This window comes from Nyctereutes procyonoides, unplaced genomic scaffold (assembly GCF_905146905.1).
Source record: "Nyctereutes procyonoides isolate TBG_1078 unplaced genomic scaffold, NYPRO_anot_genome, whole genome shotgun sequence".
Lineage (NCBI taxonomy): Eukaryota > Metazoa > Chordata > Mammalia > Carnivora > Canidae > Nyctereutes > Nyctereutes procyonoides.
Genome location: NW_026575125.1, coordinates 69,804,272 through 69,831,609, shown reverse-complemented (window position 1 = coordinate 69,831,609; position 27,338 = coordinate 69,804,272).

Below are 27,338 nucleotides of genomic sequence, written 5' to 3'. Positions count from 1 at the left end.
TTAGGACTCTGCAACTAAAGAGGTAGGGTCTGGCAAAGTCAGGGTGGGGAATATTACTCCTGGATCCTTTCTCAGTGCTATTTCTGGCTTCTGTTCAGATCAATTGGTATCTGTGTTTTCCCAGTTAAATATTTTTGAGCCCCTCGTTTCCCTACATCTCCAGATTTAAAAGAGATTGATCCAGGCGTACCTGAATGGCTCAGTTAGTTAAGCATCTCACTCTTGATTTCAGCTCAGGTCATGATTTCAGGATCCTGAGATTTAGCCCTGTGTCTGGCTCTACACTGAACATGGAGCCTGTTTAAGATTCTCTCTCTCTTTCTGCCCTTCTTTGTGCTCTCTCTCTCTTTCTTTCTCTCTCTCTCTTTCTCAAATAGATAGATAAAAATAAATAAAAGAGGTTGATCCAAAGATGGCCCCAAGAAATATTTATTTTTAGATCTTTGAGGTTCTTCCCCTGCCTCCCAGCTGATCTACCCAAGCTCCAACATTCCACCTAGCAAAACATACCTGTCTTATGCTCAAATATCTGACTCATTCACTTGGCATATAGTGATATTGGTGGATAATATTTGAATGTGTGTGTATGGGGGTGATCCATCTCATTTAGCCATCCATCTATCAATGGACACTTAGGTTGCTTCCATATATTGGCTATTGTAAATAATGCCACAATAAACATAGGAGTGCATATACCTTTTTTGAATTGGTGTTTTTGTTTTCTTTGTTTAAATAACCAGTACTGAAATTAGTGTATCATATGGTATTTATATTTTTAATTCTTTTTAATTTAAATTCAATTAGCCAACATATAGTACATCATTACTGTCAGATTCCGTGCCCTCCTTAATGCCCATCACCCAATTACACCATTCCCCCATCCACCTCCCCTCCAGTAAACCTCAGTGTATTTCCTATAGTTAAGAGCCTCTCATCATTTTTCTCTCTCTCTGATGACTTCCCATTCAGTTTTGCCTCCCTTCCCCTATGATCCTCTATACTGCTTCCTGTATTCCAAATATGAGTGAAACCATATGATAAGTGTCTTTCTCTGATTGACTTATTTCACTTAGCATAATACGCTCCACGTCCGTCCACGTCAATGCAAATGGTAGGTATTCATCCTTTCTGATGGCTAATATTTCATTGCATGTATGTATATACCACATCTTCTTTATCTATTCATCTGCCAATGGACATCTCAACTCTTTCCACAGTTTGGACACTCCAGCCATAGACATTGGAGTGCAGGTGCCCCTTTGGATGAATATATTTGTGTCTTTGGGGTAAATACTGATTAGTGCAATTGTTGCATCATAGGAGAGGTCTATTTGTAACTTCTTGAGGAACCTCCATGCGATTTTCCAGAGTGGCTGTACCAGCTTGCATTTCCACCAAAAATATAAGAGGGTCCCCCTTTCTCCATATCCTTGCCAACATCTGTTACTTCCTGACTTGTTAATTTTAGCCATTTTGACTGGTGGGAGGTGGTATCTCATTGTGGTTTTGATTTTTATTTCCCTGATGCCAAGTGATGTTGAGCATTTTTTTCATGTCTGTTGACCATCTGTATGTCTTCTTTGAAGAAATGTCTCTTCATATCTTTTGCCCATTTCATGATTGGATTGTTTCTTTGCTGTTGAGTTTAATAAGTTCTTTATAGATCTTGGATACTAGCCCTTTATCTGATATGTCATTTGCAAATATCTTCTCCCATTCTGTAGGTTGCCTTTTAGTTTTGTTGACTGTTTCCTTTGCTATGAAAAAGCTTTTTCTCTTGATGAAGTCCAAATAGTTCATTTTTGCTTTTGTTTCCCGTGCCTTTAGAGACGTGTCTAGCAAGATGTTACTGTGGCCAAAGTCAAAGAGGTTGTTGTTTGTGTTTTCCCCCAGGATATTGAAGGATTCCTGTCTCACATTTTAGTCTTCCATCCATTTTGAATTTATTTTTGTGTATGATGTAAAAAAATGGTCCAGTTTTATTCTTTTGCATGTGGCTGTCCTGTTTTCCTAGCAATATTGGTTGAAGAGACTGTATTTTTTCCATTGGATATTCTTTCCTGCTTTGTTAAAGATTAGGTAGCTATATTGTTGTGGTCCATTTCTGGGTTCTCTCTACTGTTCCATTGATCTATGTGTCTGTTTTTGTGCCAGCACCATACTGTCTTGATGATCACAGCTTTGTAATATAGCTTGAAATCAGGCCTTGGATGCCACCAGCTTTGGTTTTCTTTTTCAACATTGCTTTGGCTATTTAGTGTCTTTTCTGGTTCCATACAAATTTTAGGATTATTTGTTCCAGCTCTGTGAAAATTGTTGATGGTATTTTGATAGGGATTGCATTGAATGTGTAGAGTGCTCTGCAAAGCATAGACATTTTCACAACATTTATTCTTCCAATCCATGAGCATGGAATGTTTTTTCATCTCTTTGTGTCTTCCTCAATTTCTTTTATAAGTGTTCTGTAGTACAGATACTTTACCTCTTTGGTTGGCTTTATTCCAAGGTATCTTATGGTTTCGGTGCAATTGTAAATGGGATCAATTCCTTAATTTCTCTTTCTTTTGTTTCATGTTTAGTGTAAAGAAACACAACTGATTTCTCTGTTTTGATTTTATATCCTGCCACGTTGCTGAATTCCTGTATGAGTTCTAGAAACTTTTACTTGGCGTCTTTGGGGTTTTCCACATAAAGTATCATGTCATCTGCCAAGAGTGAGAGTTTAACTTTTTCTTTGACAATTTGAATGCCTTTTATTTCTTTTTGTTGTCTGATTGCTGAGGCTAGAGCTTTTATTACTATGTTGAAAAACAGTGTTGAGTGTGGGCATCCCTGTCGTGTTCTTGAGCTTAAAGGAAAAGCTCTAAGTTTTCCCCCATTGAGAATGGTACCTTCTGTGGGATTTTTGTAGACAGCTTTTATTATGTAGAGGTATGTTCCCTGTATCCTTTAGACCATGGAAAGGTTTAATCAAGAAAGGATGCTGTATTTTGTCAATTTTTTTCTGCATTAATTGAGAGGATCATATGGTTCTTTTCTTTTATTAATGTGATATATCACATTGATTGATTTGTGAATGTTGAACCACTCCTGCAGCACAAGAATAAATCCCACTTAGTCGTGGTGAATAATCATTTTAATGTACTGTTGGATCCTATTGGGTAGTACCTTGATTAGAATTTTGGCATCCATGTTATCAGGAATATTGGTGTATAATTCTCCTTTTTGATGGGTTCTTTGGTTTTGGGATCAAGGTAATGCAGGCCTCATAGAGCAAGTTTGGAAGTTTTCCTTCCATTTCTATTTTTGAAACAGCTGCAGAATAATAGGTATTAGTTCTTTAAGTGTTTGGCAGAATTCCCCTGGGAAGCCATCTGTCCCTAGACCCTTGTTTGTCAGGAGATTTTTGATTACTGATTCAATTTTCTTGCTGGTTATGGGTCTGTTCAAGTTTTCGATTTATTCTTATTTCAGTTTTGGTATTTATAGGTTTCCAGGAACACATCCATTTTTCCCAGATTACCTAATCAGTCAACATATAAATTAGGGAAGTTCTCAGCTATTATTTGTTCCCTAATCTGAAGAAGGAAACAGGCATTCAAGTCCAGGAGGTAGAGAGGACACTTCCCCAAATCAATAAAAATAGATCAATACCCCAATATTTAATAGTGAAGCTTGCAAATTTCAGAGATAAAGAGAAAATCCTGAAAGCAGCTCAAGCAAGAGGTTCTTAAACTACAATGGTAGAAACATTAGGTTGGAGATAGACCTATCCACAGATACCTCCAGGCCAGAAAGGTCTTACATGATATATTCAAGGTACTCATTGAGAAAAACATGCAGCCAGGAATGCTTTACCCAACAGGGCTGTCATTCAGAATGGAAGGTGAGATACAGAGCTTTCAGGACACACACCTCTTTCTCTTTCTTCTTCCTCGGGGTTCCCCACAAATTCTAATATTCTTTCATTTTATGGCATCACTGATTTCTCAAAGCCTCTCCTTATGTTCCATTAGTTGTTTTCTCTATTTTCTTCAGCTTCCTTCCTTTCCATCAACTTTTCTTCTATGTCACTTATTTTATCTTCTGCCTTCTTTAACCTAGCTGTTAGAGCATCCAATTTAGACTGCATCTCAGTTAGAGCATTTTAATTGGGCCTGATTAGATTTCATTCCTACACTGAGAAATTCACTAGTGACTTCTATGCTTTTTCAAGCCCAGATAGTAACTTTATAATTGTTATCCTAAATTCCAACTCTCTGACACCTTACTTATATCCATATTGATTAGATCTGTGCCAGAGAGTATTACGTCTGGTTCCTCATTTTGTTGTGAATTCCTCCTTATAGTCCTTTTGACCACAGAAGAATGGATGAACCAATGAACAAAATAAAAAATATCAACCATGACTCAAGTGAAATACACACTAAACAAACCCAAAGAGATCAGAAACTAAAAAGGGAAAAAAAAAGATGAAGGGAAGAAAAATATAATCTCCCAGGTGGATAAAACAGGGTGATGTACTTGATCCTGGATGTATTTTAGTCTGTTAGAAGATACAAAATTACAAAATTTTAAAAAGAGCAAAACTTATGTACATACAAAAATAAAATTGGATATATTGAAAGAAAGCCAAAAATGAAGAGTATATGTGTGTGTGTGTGTGTGTGTATATATATATATATATATATATATATATAGTAAATGTAAATAATGAAAGTTTAAAAAATACTTAAAAACAAAGAGTTGGTAAAATAAGAAACTTGTTGAAAAGGAAATAAAAGAAAAGAAGAAAAAAATTTTAAACTAAAAGATAAAGGAATTTTGAGAAAAATACTCACATTCTATATATTGTTTTTCCCTAGCCCAGGAGTTTTGCAGTCCTGTATGCTCCATAAAACTTAGTGTTCACCTGTTGTTTCAGTCTTTCTTCTGCAGGAGGTGTCTGCTGCACTGTTTCTCAGGTGTCTTTGTCTGGGTGGAGTTGCACCACCCCTTGCCAGGGTGTGGGGCTCAGTGTGGGCCGCTACTGGTTGCTTTATGTGGTTTTTGTTCCCTGAAGGCTTTCTGCTTCTCTTAGAGAATGAAAATAAAAATGGCTATGCCTCAATCTCCAGCCCCAGAGCTGAAAGATTGTGGTCGTCTTTCTTCAGTAATCCCTTAAGGATAAGTAATCTTCATGTTTTTGTGTGCCAGACTTTTGTCTGCAGACTCCTGCAGTGAGTGCCCACACAGATCCTCCCAGAGGAACGTAGATAATTGCTACATTTCTGTCCTTTGCAGGGCCCTTGCAAGAGACCAGTCGCCCAATCATGCTGTGGTTTGTGGTTTAGGTGAACTAAGCTGAGAGCCCCCTCCCAGGCTGGCAACTCTCCCTGGTTTCCCCTCTCCAATGCTTGGGAACTCTGCAGGCTCAGTAACCCCTGTTCTTTCTGTGACCCCCTAGAGATCCTGAGACCACACTGTTACATTTAGGATTCTGTCCCACTTCACCACCTAAGCACCTTTCAGTCAGGGACATCTCTCACTGGAGCAGATTTCTAAAGGTTCTAATATTGGGCTCTGGGACTATACCACTTTCTGGTAGCCTACTTACAGAAGCCTCCTTCCCCTGCCAATCATCTCCTTAAATATATCCCCTCATATTCATTTCTCCACACCTCTTACCTTCCAAAAAGTGGTTGCTTTTCTATTTGCAGAATTCAGTATTTCTTTTCTTACACCTCAGGTTAAATCCCTAGGTGTTCAAAATGACTTGATAGTTATCTATCTAAATTCAGGGGACCAGATGAACTGAAGTCCCTGACCCTTGTGGCATCTTGCCTCCTATTTTTAATTTTTTTAATATTGTTTGCCACAGTGGCTGCACCAATTTGCATTCCCACCAAAAGTACATGATGGTTCCCTTTTCTCCACATCCTCACCAACACGTATTATTTATTATCTTTTTGATACTAGCCATTCTGATTGGTGTAAAGTGATACCTCATTGTGGTTTTGATTTACATTTCCCAGATCATAAGTGATGCTGAGCATCTTTTCATGTTTTCTGTTGGCCATTTGAATGTCTTCTTTGGAAAAGTGTCCATTCAGGTCTTCTGCCCATTTATTAATCAGATTATTTGTGGGGTTTTTGGTGTTATTTAAGTTCTTTATTTTAGATCACAATACCTTATTAGATATATAATTTGTAATTATCTTCTCCCATTCAGTAGACTGTCAGTTTGTTTTGTTGATGGCTTCCTTCATTGTGCAAAAGCTTTTTATTTTGGTGTAGTCCCAACAGCTTATTTTTGCTTTTGTTTCCCTTGCCTGAGGAGACATATCTATAAAAATGTTGCTAAGGCCTATGTCAAAGAGATTACTGCCTATGTTTTCTCCAACAACATCTTGACTATTTTTAGTGATGAGAAACTTTCTTCCTAATAAAGTAACACATTTTGTCATTGGACATATTTGATTACTAAAAAAAAATTGAATTATTCTTTATGTGAAGCGTAGAGAGGCATATGGTAAACTAAAATCCTTCAATGAAATGTATACACGTGTATGTATATAATGCATATATATATATATATATTATATATGCTATATAATAGAATGAAAAAGTATAGATATATTTACATATTTCTTTCTATATAAAAATATATTGTATTTATTCATGAGAGACACAGAGAGAGAGAGGCAGAGAAATAGGCAGAGAGAGAAGCAGGCTCCCCATGGGAACCCCAGTGTGGGACTTGATCCCAGGACTGCAGGATCACTCCCTGAGCCAAAAAGCAGATGCTCAACCACTGAGCCACCCAGGCATTCCTATTTACATATTTCTTATGTCTCCTCTTTACCAGATTAAACATCACAAGTATTTTCAGCTATTTCTTATGGGAAGTGAATTTTATATAAAATATTATTCAATGTGTCCACAATTAGTTCTTAAGATGTTCAGTTGTTTTTTTTAAAGGCTATATAGTCAAATAAGTTTGTGAGACATTGGATTAAATATCTTTCCTGAAGGATTTTTATGATTCTTTGAAAAGTTCATATGCATTATGTATCAGCAGTTATCGAACTAGACTCCAATTCCTCTGATTCTCAGTACAGGCACTTCCTATGCATCCATTAAATCCTTGTTCTTCCTAAACTAAGTGAGATAAAGAGGGAAGGTAGGAGGGAGAGAAAGAGGTTTTGAAGTTAAATCAGAGGCATTAGAATATGGCTCTCTCAGGTTAGTTTTGACAAGACAGTTTGTAAGTGAGGTGTGTAATATTGACAAATGTTTGAGAAGGTCAATTCATAAGTGTTTCTGGGAGTGTGTCCAAAGCAAAACAGACATGTTCAGGCATTTGGAGTCACGGACAATGGTATGGAAACCAGTCTAGACCTAAAAGGCATCTTCAGGATCTCTTTATGATTCATCTCATTTTAAATCACACCCAATATTACTTCGTACAAAATGTGATTACTAGGATGTGGGGTGTAACAGCCTCTGAACTTTACTTAAACTGAACTTGGAGAAAAACTGGAACCATCATAATTGGTGTTACCAATTTGACCAAACACATTTCCAGTGTATGACTTGAGAATTTCAGAAACTACTGTATGAGAACTTGACTTTTTGGTCCAACAAAGAAGCTTAAATATTTGGAGCTTCAGTTTTACATCCACAAGCTAAAGTGGAGTTCCTCATAGCATTTGAATCTAATCTTATGTTGATGAAGCCCTGAAATTTGAATTTATGACTATACAGGTTTGAGTACCTACCAATGGAGAGAAATACCTGTTTGTCATATGTACAACAAAGGGAGCCACCACTATTAAGAGAATATTACAAATGACAGCAGATTTCAGATTTTAATCATAATTCACTGGTGGAAATGCTCATGACTGACCAAGAAGGTGGTCATCAAAGAGTTTGGGAGTTGTGTATTTTGAACAAATTGTTTCACCATACAGCAATGGTGTTATATATATGGGCAGCTCACACTAAACATCAGATGGGGCTGCCTCATGGCTTCTTGGCCCTCCTTCCGCTTAGCTTCCAACTTTGCTTTAGCCATTGCTTGTAAATGTATGTGTTATGGATGTGTTAATTGGACAGATGAAAACTTTCCATTGAAGGATGGTGTTGATAAAAAAAAATTGATTTGGTTGGAGAAAGGAAAAAAATCATGATAAAAATGATTAAAAATTCTAAAGCAATTCTAGGAGGATCTACTTGCCAAATCAAGGGAGGAGAAAGTAGGGAGATAACAGCTACTCCTGTAATTATCAGTACCATTGACATGCTGGCCGCCTACAGTGGCAAATTGGCCAACTTTATTTATTAGCAAGCTTTAAGAAACAAACTGATTAAACTTAAGTGTAATGCCTGCTTATCTGGTAAATAGGGAGTCGCTGCTGGTCCCTATTTAATAGCAGTCTTCAGTGGACAAACACCTCTCTGATGATGGGTAGGTTCCTGTCATTGATCACATCATAGAAAGGCATGGTTCAAACTTTTGTCTTGATGGCATGGGTTTTTTTACAAGTCAGTGAATCAGTGTAAGATGACACACTGATGGGATTAGAGGAATTTCTCACCTCTCTGGAAGATTTGCCTCCTTTCAAGTTACACTTTTCTGCTTCTACTGGCTTGAAATATGAAGGATAAGAAGAAATTAACAAGGAAAAAATTGGGTGTTCATGTCATTAGGGGGTAACATCCCACTTATAGAGTATATACTGCATTTGCTCAGATGAAAGGCTAATTAAAGGCAAAATTAACTCCTTGAAAAATTGTCTTGTGGGTTCCCATTCAATATCATTCATGGGTTATTCATTAGCAATCATCTCCATTATCATCAACATCACCACTACCTTTAAGTATGAGAATAAAATACACAGTCTAGGAATGTTGACAAAATTATCTACATGTTCTCTTTTCAGACACTTGCTACAGCCTTTAAGAAAATGTTGTTAAGAACCACTGTTCTATAGACTAAGTTCACCATGGTATAGTCTATCACCCGCATCATTTCTTAGTGGAGGATTTCCTAAGAAGGGGATTATTGTAAACTGTGGGACAGTAGGGCATTTCTCCTTTTTGTCTGTTATTATACTGAGGAAGTATATTTCACTATGCATCTTAGCATGTTAGAAATATATTCCTTTATATTCCTCTTTTAAACTGTGTAACTACCCCTTGCTGAACAAAAGTTACATCATTCTGGAGACTGAAGCAGCTTCTCTACCACCTACTCTGTGATGGTGAACAAAGCAGTTTACATGTCTCTGCTTAGGTTCCTTAGTTTATACAAGTGGCTATTAAGCATATTCTGGAGAGACCTTATAAAACTTAATCATTTTTCTTATTTTATAAAAAGAAGAAGACCCAGAGAACTGTGAACTGCCCAACATCACATAGCTTTTTAGTGAGAGAGCTGGACTTAGAACTCAGGTCTGTCTTCCATTCATCATACTTCTTCTTGGAGAACTTAGGTGTATAATGCAAAGAAAACCTTATATGTGAGAGACCACAGTTTTGAGTTCTAGATGTAATACTTATTAGTTATGTGAACTTAGACATCTACTTAACCTTTCTGAACCTCCCTTTCTTCATTTGTTAAATGAGGATAGTAATGCTTGTTCAACAACCCCTCTTAGGGTCATTTTAAGGATCAAAAGAAGAGAATATACAAAAGGCTACTTTGCACACTAGAAAGTAAACTTCAAACATGTGACATTGCTGTTATAAACTGCATTTTGAAAAATAAGGAAATTGAAGTTCACTGGGTCATTTTCTGTCTAAGAAGATATCTGAACTTGAAGCTCATGTCCCTTTCCTTTAAACTCTGCACTCTTCCCTGTGTCTGGAAACACAAAGTATCATATGCTATTTTTTAAAAATTAATCTTTAATTAAGCACTACCTAGAGTGTTACAATATGGTAATAAATGTATATTATTTTATAATGAACTCTATTCCCAAATCCTCACCTTGTTAAAACTGAGCAAGAAAAAAAAATTAGCCGTAATATGTAAGCTAGTATATTGGAAAAGATAATTAAGACTTTGTTAAAAGTTCGATTTTGACCTTCAACTTAAAAAGGGGGAAAACATCTCTCAAAGTCATTATGCATCTTAAAAGCTAAGAATTTTCTCCTCCTATTGTATCTAGGGTTGATAATATTGACCTTGGATATCTCTCCTAATAAAATGCAACAATTGTCCCACAGGGAAAGGAGAACTGATGACAAGTCAATTGACCCACACCTCAGGTCAGCACCTTTAGGTGCTCAAGTAGGATGTATGGCATCATCCTAACTTTTCATTATTTTTCTTCCCTTATATCTTGCCAACATCATCTTCTTCAGCATCAATCATCATTGTAGTTATTTTCAATCTCATCCTCATCACTGATAAGATTTATTGAGTATTTATTACATCCCCAGAATAATAATGTGCACTCTTTCGTTCAAACCTTACAATAGCCTCAAGCCATAACTATTATAATTATCTCAAGTTTTTAAGAGCAAACACTGTGTACCTCGCACATCTTTGTATCCTTCAGTGTGTTTGCAAATGCAGACCACTTCTATTTTCTCTTCTGTAAAATAGAGATAACAATAGGTCACTCCTAATGTTGGTAGAAAGATTATATGAAACAGCATAAAGCATTAACACCTTGTCTGGCACATAGTGCACCCTCAATAAATAATATTTATTACTTAGATTGAATCAGAATACATGTTTAACTTAGATTGAATCAGAACACATGTTTATTATGTAGAGTAACCTTTAAAATCAGAAATTTAAAAATTTCTTAGCCAGTTTGATCTCCTACTGGCAACCTTGTGACATGACAGACTCAGAAGATGTTGCTTCATAGGTTGTCCATTCCTTTCCAGAAACTTTTTGAACTCAAGCTAAACTTTACACTCTTTATTCTCCATGGTACTAATGCAATTGTCTGAAAAAGTTTCAATTGTAAATGAGTTACATATTATAAAATTATACTTAGTAACACAAAAAGATTTTTAAGTATTAATTTAAGTATTAATTTAAAATAAGCATGTCCCCAATATATATGTAGGTGGGACATACATATTAAATGTATATAAATATATATGCATGTGTATAAATGTATATAAGTATATATCAAGTGTATATTAAATGTATACATCCTGCATCTTCTAGAACCCTGTGACCATGACAAGGCCACAGCAGAGCTAGCTCTAGAGCTTCCTTCCATTTCCTTGTAAAACCATGAGGTTTCAGCCCAGGGCGTGATCCTGGAGACCCGGGATTGAGTCCTACGTCAGGCTCCCTGCATAAAGCCTGCTTCTCTCTCTCTCTGCCTGTGTCTCTGCCTCTCTCTCTGTATCTCTCATTAATAAAATAAATAAATAAAATATTTTAAAAATAAATAAATAATAAGTAAATAAAATAAAAAGAAGCCTCATTGGCGGTATTATCCAAAAGAACTTATAGTCTGCAATCACTGAGGCAAATCCTGGTTCTGAGTATAAATTCATATTCTAACCTTGTATGTAATGCATAAAGAACTCATTTTAAATTCCTTCAGTTGAAAAATGTTGACTGTGAGATCTAATGCCATTTGGCTTGAATGAGGCAGGGTAATCCCAAACTCCAAGTATTTTTAGACACGTGTATATTACTTGTATGCCACAAATGCTCACTAATGAACGTAATAAGTTTGAAAATGTACTATGTCTGATTTACTGTTCAAGAGGATTGGAAAACAGGTTCTCATAAAACTAAATCTGACCAAGGTTTATAGAAGCAGGAAAGAAGAACAAGGAAACGTGTGTCTTCTCCCCCTATCTCTACAAATGTGGTTACTTTTCTCTACAGCTACTTATTCAACAACAATGTAATCTGGGCTGGTCCCCAGGGAACAGTATCCAAAAATGAATTGTGCTAGAGCACATTTCTTTCTTTTTTTGTTACATTTCTTTTATATATCTCCTAAACAACTGTATGCTGATGTTTTGTTTAATTGAAAGGAAAAAATATCCTGAAATAATGTATGAAAAAATAAGACAACAAAACAAGACATTAAACTTATAGCTGGACCTATTGTTTGGATTTACCTTGAGCTTTTAGATTATTTGAATGATTTAAACTTAAATTTTAAGCGAATTTCCATGACTCAAAAAGCAGTTGAGTCTACTGGTATCCTCAAAAAAGTGGGTTTTGAACTAGACTTAAAGAGTCTGAACAGTATCATAGGCCCTTTTGAGTCCTAGACTTGCCCATATTGAGATATTTCAAATGGAATGAAAACATTTCTCTAAGATTGCAAACAGTGAGTTTCTCAAAAGCTGGGACCTCCAACTTATTCATTGTTATAACCACTGTATGTCACATGGTTTCTGGCATATAGTAGGCTCTCAGTAAATGTCTGTTAGTTGAATGTCTTAGTACGTATTTTTGATGCCTTAAGGATGAATGAATGGGATTTTTTTAGGGGTTCTATATCTGTAGGAGCTTTTTATTCTGTTTCTACAATACTTTTGAAAAAAGGTAAGGGAGTATTTATAAACTCTGTCAGATTTACCAATAGGTAAAGTAACTTTTGCTCCAAAGAATCTGAGTTCTGTTTAAAGTGTAGATGCAGAATAACTCCAAGGCAAAGCTTCTGGAAAAAACACAATGTGAATCACAGGAAAGAGAAGTTAAAAGAAAACCAAGATAGTATATTATATGCACAATGTTCCTACAGTAATCTTGAAATAGTTCCCTTCTGAGGTACAAGCAACTTCCATCCTTTCCTCTAGTCTAGGGTTAAAAAAGCTTTCAGAGATAGTTTGTGAGAAGCATGGGGCTATGCATGGCTGGTCTTTATTCCTCCTTCACATACAGTATCCAAGATGAAGGCACCAGCAGGATTGCCTTCTGGATAGGACCCTCTTCCTGCTCCATAGCTAGCACTTCTTCTCTGTGTATTCACATGGTGGAAAGAGCAAGAGATCTCTCTGTAGCCTCTTTCATGAAAGCATTAATCCCATTCACTAGGGCTCTGCCCTCATGACCTTAGCACCTTTCAAAGGCCCTCTTCACTTTGGGGATTAGTATTTCAACATAAATTTTGGAAATACACATTTAGACTATAGCAGCAAGTTGCTGATATAACACAAAAATCAATATATCCTAATGGCCTCCAAAAATCAGTTGACTTTGGAAAGTTATCCAATACTATGAGGACTCCTTTGCCACCAGGAGAGGGGTGGCAGCTGCAGAAACAATAATATTTTGCCAGTGTGAGAGGAGGGCCTTTAGCCAGTGTTCTTCTTTAAACCCATTCATAATCCTCTTCCACAACATATTACTTAGTTGCCTGAGCTATTGCCAAACATAATTACTTTCTCTCCTCAGTACACAGAATATGCTATTCTACCACTAAAACACCAACAACCTCTGCTTTTTATCCAAACCAAACTTCCCCTTTTGCCTCAAAATTCTTTTGGAGATTTACCTCCTATAGCAAGCCTTCTCAGCTTGCCCTATGCAGATGGTCACTTCCGCCTTCCAAACTTCCATTTTCTTCCCTATGGATTATAGGGCACTTATAAATGTTTATCTGGACAACTGCACAAATATCACACAAACACACTCACATATGTCCACATGTTCATGTGTTTTTAGACTCATTGCTTTTGATGGACTAAATTCTAAGGTATTTCAGAAATTCCTCTTTGGCTAGCAGTGCCTACTATATTTGCATTGCCATTCACATTGGCTAAGAGTTTGAAAAAGAATGTATTTCTCCAGACATAAGCTTGAAAAAAAAATCAGCCAAGAAATTGTGTCTTCCCACTCTCATTCGTTATTTTTATTTTTATTTTGTTTCTCATAAAACAACACTCCTTAAGTCCACATCACTTTCCACATATTCCCTAAAAATGCCATTATGCTTAAAGAGCTATTCATTTCTTTTCTTGCCTCATGATTCTTAACAGTAATATCAGACATTATCTTTTTAAGGCAGAACCAATTGTGGCAAGAAAGCTGCTATCTGCTCAGATCTAACTCACTGACTAAACCAACATACATATATATGTATACATGTGCACACACATATACCCACCCATATATGTTTGTGATTGAAAAAAAAAACAATGTGTTTAGAAATGAACATTTTATTGCACTGTTCTGAGACATGAAAACATATTTAGGTTTGAGCATTAAAGTTCTACATTTTTCTGGCAAAATTTTGTGTGTAGAAATAAACATATTGTTTAATGTAAATAGTTATAAATCTAATACACACAGAAGCTAAATTCATGGACATATTTTCTATTCTTTATTTAAACCCCTGTATTACCAGGGATTTGGTGCTGTGATGGAACTCTTAAGGATGATAGCTGCAAAGACAACAATAATCCTGCCAAACTGACAGGAGGCCCTTCAGCCGTTGTGCCTCCTTGAACTCATTCACATTTTATTATGAACCCCTGTGGCAGAATTTGAGCAAACCAACAACAGTGACATGATTTCAAAAAAAAAAAAAAAAGACAATACAAAAACTTGAATATCTTAGAGAGTGAAATTGAGTATTTGCCACATTCAGTAGGGATTCATGAGCAGTATGCATGTCATCAAATATACTATGTATGTTATTTCCTATGAAACACAAATCTTATCTTAAAGATATCAGTTATATGTCTCTTAATCTCTTCTATTTATAAAGCAAGCAATTTATGTTGAATTCCATTATAAGATTTCTATTAGGCCCAAACAAAGATGAATAGAAATACCTGATTCCTTGGGCTAACAATATTTGCTGCTGAGTTTATCTCTGGTTATCACCAGAGTAATTTTTTGATCTTTAGAATTTTTCAGAAGAATGTATCAAATTCGTTTTCTACTATTGGCCTAACTACATTATGGAAATTTGAACATAGAGAGTAGAAATATCACATGCTAAATCAATCTTCTTGGATAATTTAATATTTATTCATGTTTTGGGTATATTTGGCATTGAGTCAGATTTTAATATAGTGCACACACTTTTATTTCCTCAGCCCGAAGCAATGAATTTTAGGTTCACTCACTTCAAATGTTTCACACACACACATGTTCTAACACATGCATACCCAATAATCATTTCAGACTGTATCCTTTCAATCTTCTATGGGCAGATCCACAGATTTTATGGTATTGGGGACATCATTAGGTTTGGTCATTTACAGATAACTAAATGACAGAAAAGATGTGTGGTTGTCCTTAGCAACTACTGCATCACATGCTATTAGTGTTATCTGTGAGCTGCAGAGCATCATGTTGTTTTTAAGAAATATAAACATGTACATATAATACACCCAATGATAGTTTTCAGCTAATTACAACTTCTACAACAATTATAACATAAAAAGTGGTGCACATATTCCTTTGGCTTTACTTTCCTGTTTATCATGCAGATATCTTCAAAATGTAACGCTTTCTTTTGTCTTGTTTTTAAGAAACAACTTCACTGAATAATGTTTTTATGGAAAGAATAAGAGGCAGTGGAGCATTATATTTGATTGCAATAGCAGGCTGTTTAAAATAGCAATAATTGCTTCAGTAAATAATTGAAAGACTTCCCATTATAGAAATCTGGCTTTTGGATGATTTTCTCTCCAATTTCATGATGTACATTTTAATTTTTTTCTTCTTTAAAAGTCATAGCACAGTATTTGTTATAAAAGGGGATGTTGAAACAGAAACATAGAATTTAACCCTAGGTGTTATGAACACAACCAAATGTTTGTAAAATTGTATAGGCCAAACAAGAGTTATTTCATTCAAATTTAGCTAATTAAACTTTTAATAGTCTCACTTCTGAAAATTGTTTTAAGTATTTACACTCTATAGGTTAACTGATCTACCTGTCCTTCAGAAAGGCGATTATCAAAAGTTGATTTTTGAAACTTCAGATATTCCTGAAAACATTAGGCATTTCTCATTTTAAAAATAAATAATGGGATCCCTGGGTGGCGCAGCGGTTTGGCGCCTGCCGTTGGCCCAGGGCGCGATCCTGGAGACCCGGGATCGAATCCCACGTCGGGCTCCCGGTGCATGGAGCCTGCTTCTCCCTCTGCCTGTGTCTCTGCCTGTGTCTCTGCCTCTCTCTCTGTGTGTGTGCCTATCATAAAAAAAAAATTAAAAATAAATAAATAAATAAATAATATTCTTCAAAGTTTTCTGTAAAACAATGACTGCACCTGACTTTCTTTCTTTCTTTCTTTCTTTCTTTCTTTCTTTCTTTCTTTATTTCTTTCTTTCTTTCTTCTTTCTTTCTTTCTTCTTTCGTGGGGATACATTGATGAAGACTTGTAACTTAAAGAATTTCTCTCCATTGACAAGTTGTATCATCATAGGGTCATTCACAAATACTATGTTTCTCCTCCTTCTGTTACATGGTAGAATTGGATTATATATTCTTCATCCTTTGAGTTTAGTTAGAGCCATATGATTTACTTTGGCAAATAAAATATGAGCAGAAAGGACATGAGTTACTTAATGAATGAAGCCTTAAGGGCTGGTGCTCACTTGGCTACTTTCCCATTTTATGCCTTCTCAGCAGTTGTGCAAGCACATACGGAGACAGCTTTCATCAGTTCAGACTTCTGAGTTACTACTCTTAGCACAGCCCCACATTCATCTAAAATTTTGAGGGTTTTAAGTTACTACAACATCATCTAGCACAATTTCATGAATATAAAGATGAAAAAGAAATAAAAACCATAAGGCTTCTGAAATTTAATCACTGCAGAGGAGGTTAGATTGTTTTTGTTCCACATTTGGGTTGCAAAGTTGAGGATAGGGTCACATTTTTCCCCTCAGGAACCTTGTGGTAAATCACAAAACTTGCCTCATCCCTCCTTTTATCTATGTCTTTTGCCATGCTATTTTTCAGTCTTCTACTCTGGCTCTGAGTTTAGCCATATGACCTCCTTTAGTATGCTAGCAAACATGAAACAAGAAGTCTTAAAAATGATTACACTATTGAGTGTGCATTCTCTTTTCTTTCTCTTTCATTGCCTTCCATTTCATAACCTACTCATAAGTGAGAAATGTGTAAAAAGGATAATCAAGTTGCCCTCATCATCCCAACCAAGGTCAGCTTAAATGAGTGGACAGTCAGCCAAATCCCAGACATGTGAGAGAACCCAATCAAGATCAACAAAACTCCTAGAACATCACCGAGGCACATGAGCAATAAACACTTGCCAAAGAGATTTTGTGGATTGTTTGTTGCAGAACATTATTGTGGATTTAGATGAGTAATATATCCTCCTAACTTCTTATCCTCACTCTACATAGTTCCTTCTGAAACATCATTCTCTGGATAACTCCATATTTCCTGTTTCTTGAAAAGTTTCCCTTCCTCCTCTCTCATGAAAAACAACTTCCTTGGTAGATACATGATACAAGTTACCTTTTACAAACTGCTGGTACTTAGTCTTTATTTTTCTAGCATGTTTTGTTCTATTATCTAGACATTGGCTTTTCTAGCTACCCTCCCTGTCTAAACACTAGATGAAACTCTCCCTCTTTGCCGATGACATGATACTCTACATGAAAACACAAAAGCCTCCACCACAAGATTGCTAGAACTCATACAGCAATTTGGTAGCGTGGCAGGATACAAAATCAATGCCCAGAAATGAATGGCATTTCTATACACTAACAATGAGACTGAAGAAAAAGAAATTAAGGAGTCAATCCCATTTACAATTGCACCCAAAAGCATAAGATATCTAGGAATAAACCTAACCAAACAGGTAAAGGATCAATACACTAAAAACTATAGAACACTTCTGAAAAAAATTGAGGAAGACACAAAGAGACGGAAAAATATTCATGCTCATGGATTGGCAGAATTAATATTGTGAAAATGTCAACGTTACCCAGGGCAATTTACACGTTTAATGAAATCCCTATCAAAATACCATGGACTTTCTTCAGAGAGTTAGAACAAATTATTTTAAGATTTGTGTGGAATCAGAAAAGACCCCGAATAGCCAGGGGAATTTTAAAAAGAAAACCATAGCTGGGGGCATCACAATGCCAGACTTCAGATTGTACTACAAAGCTGTGGTCATCAAGACAGTGTGGTACTGGCACAAAAACAGACACATAGACCAATGGAACAGAATAGAGAACCCAGAAGTGGACCCTGAACTTTATGGTCAACTAATATTCGGTAAAGGTGGAAAGACTATCCATTGGAAGAAAGACAGTCTCTTCAATAAATGGTGCTGGGAAAATTGGACATCCACATGCAGAAGAATGAAACTAGACCACTCTCTTTCACCATACACAAAGATAAACTCGAAATGGTTGAAAGATCTAAATGTGAGACAAGATTCCATCAAAATCCTAGAGGAGAACAAAGGCAACACCCTTTTTTAACTCGGCCACAGTAACTTCTTGCAAGATACTTCTTGCAGGTTCCAGAAGTGGACCCTGAACTTTATGGTCAACTAATATTCGGTAAAGGTGGAAAGACTATCCATTGGAAGAAAGACAGTCTCTTCAATAAATGGTGCTGGGAAAATTGGACATCCACATGCAGAAGAATGAAACTAGACCACTCTCTTTCACCATACACAAAGATAAACTCGAAATGGTTGAAACATCTAAATGTGAGACAAGATTCCATCAAAATCCTAGAGGAGAACAAAGGCAACACCCTTTTTTAACTCGGCCACAGTAACTTCTTGCAAGATACATCCATGAAGGCAAAAGAAACAAAAGCAAAAATGAATTATTGAGACTTCATCAAGATAAGAAGCTTTTGCACAGCAAAGGATACAGTCAACAAAACTACAAGACAACCTACAGAATGGGAGAAGATATTTGCAAATGACATATCAGATAAAGGGCTAGTTTCCAAGATCTATAAAGAACTTATTAAACTCAACACCAAAGAAACAAACAATCAAATCATGAAATGGGCAAAAGACTTGAAGAGAAATCTCACACAGGAAGACATAGACCTGGCCAACAAGCACATGAGAAAATGCTCTGCATCACTTGCCATCAGGGAAATACAAATCAAAACCACAATGAGATACCACCTCACACCAGTGAGAATGGGGAAAATTAACAAGGCAGGAAACAACAAATGTTGGAGAGGATGTGGAGAAAAGGAAACCCTCTTACACTGTTGGTGGGAATGTGAACTGGTGCAGCCACTCTGGAAAACTGTGTGGAGGTTCCTCAAAGAGTTAAAAATAGACCTGTCCTACGACCCAGCAACTGCACTGTTGGGGATTTACCCCAAAGATTCAGATGCAATGAAATGCCAGGACACCTGCACCCCAATGTTTCTAGCAGCAATGTCCGCAATAGCCAAACTGTGGAAGGAGCCTCGGTGTCCATCGAAAGATGAATGGATAAAGAAGATGTGGTTTATGTATACAATGGAATATTACTCAGCCATTAGAAATGACAAATACCCACCATTTGCTTCAAAATGGATGGAACTGGAGGGTATTATGCTGAGTGAAGTAAGTCAATCGGAGAAGGACAAACAGTTTATGTTCTCATTCATTTTAGGAATATAAATAATAGTGAAAGGGAATATAAGGGAAGGGAGAAGAAATGTGTGGGAAATATCAGAAAGGGAGACAACATAAAGACTCCTAACTCTGGGAAACGAACTAGGGCTGGTGGAAGGGGAGAAGGGCGGGGGGTGGGGGTGAATGGGTGATGGGCACTGAGGGGGACACTTGACGGGATGAGCACTGGGTGTTATTCTGTATGTTGGTAAATTGAACAGCAATAAAAAATTAATTTATTAAAAAAATAAAAAAAACACTAGATGAAAAAAGTCTCTTTTCAACGTGTGTGTGTGTGTGTGTGTGTGTGTGTGTGTGTGTGTATAGAACACAAATTTTGGGAGATTCCTTACATGCAAAAGTGATCCAAACCGTATACTTCTCATTGATCAATTAATCTTCTCTCTGCTAATCTAAGACAACTGCCTCAGTGGGAGAATTAATCCTATAAATTTTATACTTCACCTAACACTGTAGTGACTCTTATTTTTCCTTGCCCTACAACTGAAGGTAGGTTAAGTAAGGCAAGATACTGCCAGCAGACAAAAGGGTTCTGAAATTTCACTAACTATTTTCCAATTTGCTTACAAATTGTTTTCTTAGAATTGCACTAAAGTGATTTAGTTGGTTGAGTTTACATGCAAAAAGAAAAAAATATTTCCAAAACCAATTGTAAGCTAAAATACTAAGATCTAGGGTACAACAAAATAAATTATTTTACAGATTTCTTAAGGCTCCCTAAATCAACTATGGTATTATTATGTATTAAATCTCCCCCCTGTCTAAAAAACATGTGTCTAAAAAATGTGTGAGTCAAGAATCCATCAGAATCCTAGAGGAAACACAGGCAACACCCTTTTTGAACCTGTCCACAGCAACTTCTTGCAAGATACATCCATAAAGGCAAGGGAAACAAAAGCAAAAATGAACTATTGGGACTCCATCAAGATAAAAAGCTTCTGCACAGCAAAAGAAACAGTCAACAAAACTCGAAGACAACCTACAGAATAGGAGAAGATTATTTGCAAATGACATATCAGATAAAGGACCAGTTTCCAAGATCTATAAAGAACTTATGAAACTCAACAGCAAAGAAACAAACAATCCAATCCTGAAATGGGCAAAAGACATGAAGAGAAATCTCACACAGGAAGACATAGACATGGCCAACACGCACATGAGAAAATGCTCTGCATCACTGGCCATCAGGGAAATATAAATCAATACCACAATGAGATACCACCTCACACCAATGAGAATGGGGAAAATTAACAAGGCAGGAAACAACAAATGTTGGAGAGGATGTGGAGAAAAGGGAACTCTCTTATACTTTTGGTGGGAATGTGAACTGGTGCAGCCACTCTGGAAAACTGTGTGGAGGTTCCTCAAAGAGTTAAAAATAGACCTGTCCTACGACCCAGCAACTGCACTGTTGGGGATTTACCCCAAAGATTCAGATGCAATGAAATGCCAGGACACCTGCACCCCAATGTTTCTAGCAGCAATGTCCGCAATAGCCAAACTGTGGAAGGAGCCTCGGTGTCCATCGAAAGATGAATGGATAAAGAAGATGTGGTTTATGTATACAATGGAATATTACTCAGCCATTAGAAATGACAAATACCTTTTGCTTCGAAATGGATGTAACTGGAGGGTATTATGCTGAGTGAAGTAAGTCAATCAGAGAAGGACAAACATTATATGGTCTCATTCATTTGGGGAATATAAAAGTTAGTGAAAGGGAATAAAGGGGAAAGGAGAGAAAATGAGTGAAAATATCATTGAGGGTGACAAAACATGAGAGATGCCTAACTCTGGGAGGCAAACAAGGAGTAGTGGAAAGGAATGTGGGCAGGGGGTTGGAGTGACTGGGTGATGGGCACTGAGGGGAGCACTTGGCAGGATGAGCACTGGGTGTTATGCTATATGTAAAAAAAAAGAAAAAAATGTTGAATGTTGAAAATTATGTTGAATCAATAATACTTCTGCCAATCAGAGACCACCACCACATTAATACTTTTTGATGGTTTATAATGTCTTTCAAGAACATGAACATGCTTTTCCTTTTCTCATTCATTCTGTCTTTCCCCATCTTGAAAGTATTGATCTATCTATCTTTCCATTAAGTGTGTATTATAAGCTACTGGCCAATGTGGTTACTATAGAAGTAATTTTAGCTATTTTGTGCCACCATTAGGGTAACATTACAAAAGTCCAAACTTAAAAACACAAATCCAAACCTCTAATTGGACAAAGAGGCTGGAGTTTTGCTTCTCTTATGCTATTAGGGAGCAAACAGAATTTCATCAAAGTGTCTTATTCTGCTTGTATATATTTTTTTAAAAAAATTATTTATTTATTTGAGAGAGAGAGAGAGAGAGAGAGAGAGAGAGAGAGAGAGCCAGCCGTAGAAGGGGCAGAGTGAGAGAGAGAGAGTCCCAAACAGAGCCCAATGCAGGGCTCCATCTCACAACCCTGAGATCATGACCTGAGCTGAAACTAAGAGTCCAATGCTCAACCGACTGAGGCACCCAAGCAGTTTTTGCTTGTATTTCTGCTTCAAATGTATTTAACAGGTATATAGATAGTTTTGCATAATATACAAAGTGTAATATTTTGCCTGACAATAATCTGTCATTATTCCTTGTAAATCCACTATCAGAGGAAATCACAATTTTGTAGCTCTGTTAAACATTTTGCATATTTTCATAGTAAATAAGCACTTAGTTCTTTAACACAGGTGTTTCTATAATTGTACTACTTTAGGAAAATTCAATACTCAATGGCCCTCAAGCACTTCCACCTGTCGAGTATATTGGTCCATTATTAGTACACTGAGTGAATTTATAAAATGTGTAAAATGTTAACTGATTAAAGACTAGGCTTTGCTTATTTTAATTCTGGTTAGATTTTTCTTGTCACTCCATGTTAAGCACATTTTAACACCCTGGGGGGAAAAATGAAGTTGTTAATGATATATTTAGCAAGAAATACAGATGTTATACATTCAAATTAAGACCTTGAATTTAAGGAACAAATAGTTTTCTATGTTATACATCTAATTTTGAAGAGAAATGAAGCAATATAGAAAGCCAGTGACTATTGCAGGAATACAGCTCTATGCTATACTGTTCTAAACCATGCTGAGATGATTGGTCATCGCAAAGTGTTAAATGATTTTCAAAATCATTCAAAAAGCATTTTGTGCTATGAGAAAATGCAAGGTCCTTGCCCCCTTAAAAACTTTATCATTTAGTTTGGAATTCAAAATATGGGAGGGATGCCTGGGTGGCTCAGCGGTTGAGTGTCTGCCATCAGCTCAAGGTGTGATCCTGGAGTTCCGGGATTGAGTCCCACATTGGGCTCCCTGCATGGAGCCTGCCTCTCCCTCTGCCTTTGTCTCTGTCCCTCTCTCTCTGTGTCTCTCATGAATAAATAAATAAAATCTTTTTTAAAAACCTAATATGGGAAACAATTAGTGAACAAGTAGTTGCTAAAGCTTCACAAATGAAGTGAAACTGAAGGTTAACTTTAGAAAACTTTAACAAAAGAAAGATGATCTCAAAGTTGCAGGGAAGAGCAATTACTACTAGCAAAGCCTTGAATGAAAGAATAAACATGAAGGAGGCCTTGAAAATAATAGCTTGAGAGATTGGGAAAATGGGCTACTGTCTTTGCTGTATTAGAAATTTTGATTGTAGTAATTTTATTACCATTTATTACTAAGCATTTTAAAATTTCCATTATAAGTTCTTGCCTCGTGACTGACATATTTTTTTTAGTTTTTTAGTTTTTTTAAAATTTAATTTTAATTAGCCAACATATAGTACATCATTAGTCTCAAATGTAGTGTTCAACAATTTATTGGTTGCACATAATACCCAGTGTTCATCATATCATGTGACCTCCTCAATACCTGTCATCCAATTACACCATCCCCCACCCACTGCCCCTCTAGTAAACCTCAGTATATTTCCTATAGTTAAGAGTCTTTCATAGTTTTTCTCCCTTTCTGATGACTTCTCACTCAGTTTTGCCTCCCTTCCCCTGTGCTGTTACCTATATTCCACATATGAGTGAAACCATATGATGATTGTCTTTCTCTGATTGACTTATTTTACTCAGCATAATTTAGAGATGTTTTTAATTCCTGAAAATATCAGTGTGCTTTCTTTTTTTGTTATTGATCCAATTTAATATCATTATCATCAGAAATTAATCTGCATGTAATCCATTCACTGAAAATTTTGGTAGCTTCTTTATATTTAATATGTACTCAGTTTTCATGAATGTATTGTTAAGAAGAAAGGCATACCCTCTAACTGTTGAGTGCAGATTACAGGAATATCTATCTATCATCTATCTATCTATCTATCTATCTGCATATATACTTCCATTAAACTAAATGTATTATTTATGTTATCCAAATATTTTTAATAATTTTATTAAACTTTATCTCATTAACAGATCAATTGAGAGAAGTGTTGAAATCTTGCACTAAAATGATGGTTTTGTGTATTTTTCCCTGAAGTTCTTTTCATTTTTACTTTATAAATCTTGAAGCTATGTTATTGGCTACATGCATATAATCTCCTTGTCATCGTGTAGTGACTCTCTTCACCTCTAATATTTTCTTAAACTATCATTTGTCCAGTACTAATATATCCATGCCATTTTCATTATGTATATATGTAATAATTTTCTGGCATGTATTTTTCAATTCCTTTACCTTTTTCCCTTTTAATTTTTTTTTTATTGAAGTTTGATTTGTCAACATATAGTATAACACCCGGTGCTCATTCCATCAAGTGCACCCCTCAGTGCCCATCACCCAGTCACCCCATTCCCCTGCCAACCTCCCCTTCCACTATCCTTTGTTCATTTCTCAGAGTTAGGAGTCTCTCATGTTTTGTCACTCTAATTTTTCCCATTCATTTCCCTCCTTTCCCTTATAATCCCTTTCACTATTTACTTTTTTCCTAAATTTTTTATTTGATTATTTGACACTCAATGTTATATTAGTTTTAGGTGTACAACTGAGTGATTTGGCAAGTTTACACATTGTGCTGTATTCATAAGTGTAGTTACTGTTGTGCGTGCTGCGGCAACACAATCAGGGTCCTTAGGATAAGGGGATGAGGAAAATAAAAGTAAAGAGATGGGGACAGGAGGGACACAGTGAATGATGTCCAAGCAGTGCCAGCTTTATTCAAAGTTTTACAACATTTTATAGCATGAGCAAAACAAAGCCAAGAAGGTGTTTATTTTTAGCAGGTTTGTGAAACCCTCCAAAGTTCCCTTTTCTCAGCATGCAAGACAGACTCACAGGTGCCAGAAGACCTTGGTAAATAGATAAGCTTGTTGTTCCAGATGTTCATACTTCAAAGGAATATTAGATATGGTAAACAGACCAGCAAGGACAGACCCTTATTTACATTTATGACCAGGTCAGAATAAGTTGTATCTATTGTGTTATGTGGGCGATCACGTACAAGCGAGCCTTGAGAACCATTGCTCAAGCCCTTTCTCAAGAGTCTACCAACTATTCACCCTTTAGGCTCCCGAGCCTTTTGAGTGAATGAGGGATGCAAGTCCGGGCCTGGTTTGGTTCAGTTACTCCAGCTAGTTCGTGGTCACCCACATTTCCCCCTTTTTTGTTTTAAGATTGAGGAAACGTAATTGAGCATCCATGTTGAATCTGTGCTGTCTTGCTTTGGCCTGAACCACACACCATGCAAAGAATGAAATAATCACAATAGTAAATATGATTATAAACATCCAGAATGAATATCTTAATAGGTTGCTTGGATTAAATCCGTGCAGGCCATCCAAGATATGAGCCACCATTTCAGCCGGGTTTGTCATACCTATCTGAGAATGACTGATAATGGAAATTTCCTTTTGCAACTTTAACAAATCAAGACTTATATTACTATGAAACCATATTCCTTATAGATGTTTTCTAACTTGTCCCCATGTTACATTAGTGGCTTTCATAGGGGTGACACATATATGCTGAAACCCGCCATGGCAAACCAAGGACATCTGGGTTTTTAACAGGGATAGTTGATTCCCTAGAAATTCTACTGCCTCTTCAAGCCCATCAAGATGACTGAGAACCTTTTGATCTACACGCTCCTGAGTAGACAGCACATAAGAGATGTTTTTTGCTAAGTGGTTAACGTATTGTGCTGTTTGTATACCCTGGGATAAGACCACAGAGGCTGCAGCTGCAGTAGCTATAAGAGTAACCAGGGCAGTGATACCAGCCATCAACAGCCCAAGGAAGCGTTTCAATCTTTTCAATTGTAGCTGCATTTCCACAGCAAACTGATAATAACCATAATTAGCATACCAAGGGCCTTCAATCTCAACAGGTAATAGTAAATAAGGTGGTTGCATAGTCAAAAAGATAGTGACAGGACCTGTTTGAGGTGAGGGCAAGTGCACAGGCAAACAATTGGTTAATACACAGTTTTTACATTCTAGTTCAAATAACATATCAGCTCCATTATTTTGCATAAAGGAAAAATTTGTCATCCCATATCCCACCACCAATAGGAATGGCCTAGGCACACAGGCCCGTACAGTAAGATTAGTCCTTTATGTTTGTGCAGCCGTTCTTAGCCATCTGCATCTTGGCCGGTCCCATAGCAGCGACCAATTTCCAGAGTTCTGCGTGGTACATTTCTCCGACAGTGAAAAAAACTCCTCCGGGTATAGTCACATTATGCATTGGTCGACCAGGTGGATATGCAATATAGCACAGAGGCTCCTTTCTTGTTATTCTCAACCAGTCCGTGATAGAAAATTCAGGGATGCCGTGAGGAGAGATGACCAAAGGTGTCTTCTGAAGGCACTCCGTCCAAATAGGACCTGAAATAGCATAGGTTAAATTTTGAGGACAATTGGGGTACCCGGGAGGGTGCCTACCTTGTTGAGGGTCACTGGGAGGGGTGTCACCAGTGGCCTCATAAACGATCCACCTTTCTAACATTATGTCAAGCTGGGATGGAGGGTTTTTATTCTTTTCCATTTCTGAGAGATATGTCACTATGTGAGGTACTGGCTGAACTACCAAGCAACAATTAACTGTTTTTTGGTTACATGGTGGCAATTGGAAACACATGGGTACCTGAGCTGCCAGGCCCGTCCAATTGATAAAATGGTTTGCAACCTCCATGCCATCAGAACTACTCCCTCCAAAATATTCTGTCATATTGGTGTGTATTTGGGGAGTAGGATCATCCCAAGTAACTGGCCTTATAGTAGGTGGGTCAGGTAGATAGGCCCAATATACAGCCGCTTTGCCAACAGAGGGGTTGTAATAGCTAATACAGTAAGAAGGATAATAAGTAAGGACTCATTAGGCTGTGTCTGTTCAGCCAGACTTATCGCTTGATCAGTTTCTTTTTTTTTAAATTTCTTTCTCTTTATTTATTATTTATGATAGTCACAGAGAGAGAGAGAGGGGCAGAGACACAGGCAGAGGGAGAAGCAGGCTCCATGCACCGGGAGCCTGACGTGGGATTCGATCCCGGGTCTCCAGGATCGCGCCCCAGGCCAAAGGCAGGCGCTTAAACCGCTGCGCCACCCAGGGATCCCTTGATTGATCAGTTTCCTTATCCGGGCCCAATGTTATGACGCGAGAGGTCTCTTTCTTCTTTTTTGTGGGCGAGTTATCGTCAGGCTGGCTAGTCTCCGGCGTAGGGGTGAGGAGTCGACACCATTGTTCCGGGAGCCATCGCGGGGTGTCCTCATCCTGGGGGAAGATACAGACAAACCCA